Genomic DNA, 5,549 nt, shown 5'->3' with positions numbered 1-5,549 from the left:
ATTTCGCCAAAATTGCTCAATTTTACCCAATCATAACTTTCTCAATTCTAATCATATGAAAATGTTATAGGACTTCTTAGAAAGCTCATTGTGTCCTCTAAAGGCTCTTTTTTTTTATGGTTTCGTCTTTAGTTGATTCTTCCGTGTCCATATTATGGACTTTTGAAAAAGATGACTCCTTATTAATGTTTTGAGCCTTTGACTGAGCAGTCTTGGGAACTGAGACTCGAAACTTGTCATGGGATTAATTTGAATCATAAGAGGTCATATGAAATCCATTAGAGACCTTAATCCATCAATTTTTTCAGAGAGGGCAAAACCATAGTTCAGGAGTTCATTGTTTTAGGAGGTAGGTGACTTTGACCAATTGGAGATCTTTGAGTATTTGAAAGGTGAAATGAGATGGGCAAATTTTGGGGTATGACACTCCCCCTCGGTTGAATAGTCATTTCTTCGATGAAGACCAATCTTTGGTACTAGTTGATTAAAAATTCTTCTTGGAAGTGACTTTGTGAAAAGATCTGCAAGGTCATCACATGAGGAGATTTGCTGGATGCTTATATCACCATTCTTTTGAAGATCATGAGTAAAAAAGAATTTTGGGGAAATGTGTTTTGTCCGGTCCCCTTTAATGTAACCATCTTTAAATTGAGCGATGCATGCAGTATTATCTTCATATATGGTCGTTGTATTTAATTTTTCGGAAGATAAACCACAAGTATTTTGGATGTGCTGAATTAAGGATCTCAACCAAACGCATTCTCGACTCGCCTCATGTAATGCTAAAAGTTCTGCATGATTAGATGATGTTGCTACTATGGTTTGTTTCACTGATCTCCATGAAATAGTTGTACCCCCACATGTAAACAAATAATATGTTTGTGATCTACCATTATGAGGATCTGACAAGTAACCTGCATCTGCATAACCTGTTAATTCAAATCTATATACTTTTGTATAAAACAAACCCATGTCTATTGTACCTCTAAGGTAACGAAGTATATGTTTTACGCCGCTCCAATTTCTTCGTGTAGGTGAAGAGTTGTATCTTTCTAATAAATTTACAGCAAATGATATATCAGGAAGTGTATAATTAACAAGGCACATTAGTGCTCCAATTTTACTAAGATATGGTACTTCAGGACCAAGCAATTCTTCATCCTTTTCTCGAGGTCTGAAAGGATCTTTCTCCACATCTAATGATCTAACAACCATTGAAGTAGACAACGGGTGACATTTGTCCATATAGAAGCGTTTTAACACTTTTTCTATATAGCCTTCTTGATGTACAAATATTCCTTTGTCCAAATATTAAATTTGCAAACCTAGACATAATTTTGTCTTTCCTAGGTCCTTCATCTCAAACTTTTTCTTTAAACAATTCATAGCTTTTGGGAGCTCTTCAGGAGTTCCAATAATATTTATGTCATCCAGATAGACAGCTATTATTGCAAATTCCTTTCATGATCTTTTTATAAAAATACAGGGACAAATGGAGTTATTTGGATATCCTTCTCTAAGCAAATATTCACTAAGACGATTATACCACATTCGTCTAGATTGTTTCAGCCCATAGAGAGACTTGTTCAATCTTATGGAGTAGCGTTCTCGAGATTCAGAGTTGTGTGTATCTGGTATATTGAACCCTTCAGGGAGTTTCATGTAAATGTCACTATCAAGTGAACCATACAGATAAGCTATTACAACATCCATCATATGTAAATTAAGCCCTTCGTGTGATACTAGGCTTATTAGATATTGAAAAGTGCTCCATTACAGGTGAATATGTCTCATATAAATCAATTTAAGGTCTTTGGGAAAATCCTTGAGCGACAAGCCGAGCTTTGTATCTCACAATTTCACGTTTTTCATTTTGTTTTCGTACGAAAACCCATCTATATCCAATTGGCTTCACACCTTCAGGTGTTCGGACTACAGGTCCAAAAACTTGTCTTTTGTAGAGTGAGTTTAATTCTGCTTCAATTGCATCTTTCTATTTTGGCCAGTTCTCACTTTGTTTACAAATTTTTAAAGACGTTGGTTCTTGATCCTCTTTGTCATTTATCTCATTTAGCGCTATATTGTATGCAAAAACATCATCAATGTCGACTTCATTTCGGTTCTATTGTATTCCATTTTGGACATAATTTATCGAGATCTCTTTATTTTTATGAGTTTCAGGTACCTGATCAATCTCTTATATAGAGATGAAATGTTTATTATGTATGAATGAATTTTTATATCCTCACTTGGGTCATCTTTATTCTTAGCTCCCTTTCTTGTTCGAGGATTTTTATCTTTGGAACCGATTGGTCTGCCACACTTCAGGAGTGGTTGAGATCCATTTGATTGCCCAACAGGGATATCAATTTTTATTGGAGCATTTGCAGCTGGTATATATGATTTAGTCACACCTTTTGGATTAGTGAATGCATTTGGTAATTGATTTGCTAAGTTTTGCAGCTGAATTATCATTTGAACTTCTAGTTCACATTGTTTTGTTTGAGGATCAAGATGAGATAATGATAATTCATTCCAACTGATATCTTTTTCCAGCTTCTTATTCTCTCTCCCTAATGCTGGAAAATTTGATTCATCAAAATGACAATCAGCAAAACGAGCAGTGAATAAATCCCCTGTTGTTGGTTCAAGGTACTTTAGAATAGATGGAGATTCATATCCAACATATATTCCCATCCTCCTTTGGGGACCCATCTTATTGCGTCGTGGTAGAGAAATTGGAACATACATCGCACATCAAAAAATTCTTAGATGGGAAATATTAGGTTCTTTACCAAAAATTAATCGTAAATGGGAAGAGGTGTGGTAACTCGTTAGCCTGATGCGAATCAATGTTGCAGCATGCAAAATTGCATGTCCCCAAGCAGAAATTGGTAGTTTGCATCTCATACTCAGTGGTCTTACAATTAATTTTATTCTTTTAATAAATGATTCCGCAAGTCCATTTTGTGTATGAACATGTGCTACTGGATGTTCAATGTCAATTCCAACAGACATACAATACTCATTAAATGCTTGAGATTAAAATTCTGTAGCATTATCAAAGCGAATTTTCTTGACAGGATAATTTGGGAAATGAGCTCTTATTCGAATCAGTTGAGCTAGCAATCTTACAAACGCCTGGTTGCGAGTCGACAACAAACAAACATGTGACCATCTAGTTGATGCATCAATTAAAACCATAAAATATCTAAATGGTCCACATGATGGGTGTATTGGCCCACAAATATCACCATGTATGCGCTCTAAAAAATTGATAGATTCATTTCCAATTTTTGTTGGTGATGGACGAATTATCAACTTCCCCTGCGAGCAAGAGCTGCATGAGAACTTATTTGATTGAATAATTTCTCTACTCATTAATTGATGACCGCATGAATTTTCAATTATTTTTCGCATCATTATATAACTGGGATGACCCAACCGGTCATGCCAAATTAGAAATTTATCATTATTTGTAAACTTCTGGTTTACAGTTGTATGTGCTTCAGTTGTACTAATATAAGTGTAGTACAAGCCAGAGGATAAAGCCGGTAGCTTTTCTATTACACATTTTGTGTCTGAATTATATTTTGTAATACAAATATATTCAATCCCTCCATCATCTCCCGTTTCAATATGGTATCCATTTAGACGAATATCTTTGAAACTCAATAAATTTCTATGAGACTTGGGTGAATATAATGCATTATCAATATGCAATATTGTTCCTCCATGTAATAACATATTGGCTCTTCCGGAGCCTTCGATTATTTTTGAGGTGCCAAATATAGTACTGACATCAGTCTTTCGATTAACAAAATTAGAAAAATATCTTTTATTCTTGAGAATTGTGTGGATTGTTGCACTGTCAGCAAGACACATATCTTCATTACTCGTGCTAGTTTCCATATTCATTCTAAGAACAATAATAATTTTTAACAATAAGTTATAAGCACGCATAAAAAAACACAAGTTATTTAAATAGTAAATCATGTAAACAAATGAGTAGAAAACGCACTATATTATTATTAGAAAATAAAATTCAAAACATACATAAAACTTAAAAAAATAAAATTTCCATAAATTTTATTTCTTGACATTTCCATCTCCAATAAGGTGATCAAATTTTCCATCTGGATCAGCAAAGAAGTCACCAATATCTAAATGGGTATCATCCATATTACCCTAATCTGGATCATCATCTTCATTAGCAAAGTGAGTCTCAATCCTCTCCTTTTTATTTTTCAGTAATTTTTGATAATGATCAATAAGGTGTTTTGGAATACGACAAGTGCGACCCCAATGACCTTTTCCTCCACAGCGATAGCAAGTATTTTAATTTGTTTTGCTACTCTGACCCTCTTTTTCATTCTTTTCAATATTTTTCCACTTCGGATGGAAATATGTATTTTTATGATTTTCATTACGACCACGATCAAAACCAAGACCATGAGCATAATTACGACCACGACCCCGTGCGCATGCATGACCGCGACCATATTTTTTCCTATAGAGATCGTGCCTTGCCACATTCACTTATGGGAATGGAGTTGTACCAGTGGGACGGACCTCATGATTTTTCATCAATAGTTCATTATTTTGCTCAGCCACAAGAAGACAAGATATTAGATCAGAATATTTATTAAATCCTTTTTCTCGATACTCCTGCTGCAAGAGCACATTGGATGCATGAAAAGTGGAAATTTTTTTTCTAACATATCTTCATCAGTTACTTTTTCTCCACATAATATCAACTTCGAAGTTATTCTAAACATTGCAGAATTATAATCACTTACGCTTTTAAAATCCTGCAAACGTAAATGCATCCACTCATATCGAGCTTTTGGTAGGATAACCGTTTTTTGATGATCATATCTATCTTTCAAATTTTTTCACAAGACATGTGGGTCATTTACGGTAAGATATTCATTTTTAAGATCCTCATGAAGGTGACGACGGAGGAATATCATGACTTTTGCCTTTAGTTGATTAAATGATTTATTTCCTTCTTTAATAGTGTCAACATGACCTTCTGCGCTTAAATGAATTTGGGCGTCCAGAGCCCATGTCAAATAGTTCTTTCCCAAAATATCAAGAGCCCTAAAATTCAATTTAGTAAGATTTGACATACTTAGTAGTTCTATCATAAAAATAAAAAGATGATTATAATGAGATAATTATCATAAAGGAAATATTAATATGTAAAATAACACTTTTGCAAATTTCAATATCTAGAAATAACAAATAGAAAATTAGATTGTCAGATTAGCCTTAAAATTATCTAAACAAAAATCAATTTAGTGACAAATTACATTTTTCATATTTTTATTTCCTTTCTTTAGGAGAAACAAAAAGAAATTGGTCTATCTTAAACGAAAAATAGTAAATAGAACATTATAAATTCTTCGGGAACTCGTGAATGCTATATTTTATAAGTTCTTCAGGAACTCGAATGCTTTATCAGTTCTTCAAGAACTATATAATGTTTTGTTATAAACAATTCTCTAAAAAGAAATATATAACCATCCTTCTGGGATGCGTTAAAA

This window comes from Vicia villosa, unplaced genomic scaffold (assembly GCF_029867415.1).
Source record: "Vicia villosa cultivar HV-30 ecotype Madison, WI unplaced genomic scaffold, Vvil1.0 ctg.000282F_1_1, whole genome shotgun sequence".
NCBI lineage: Eukaryota > Viridiplantae > Streptophyta > Magnoliopsida > Fabales > Fabaceae > Vicia > Vicia villosa.
This window is presented reverse-complemented; position numbering follows the sequence as displayed.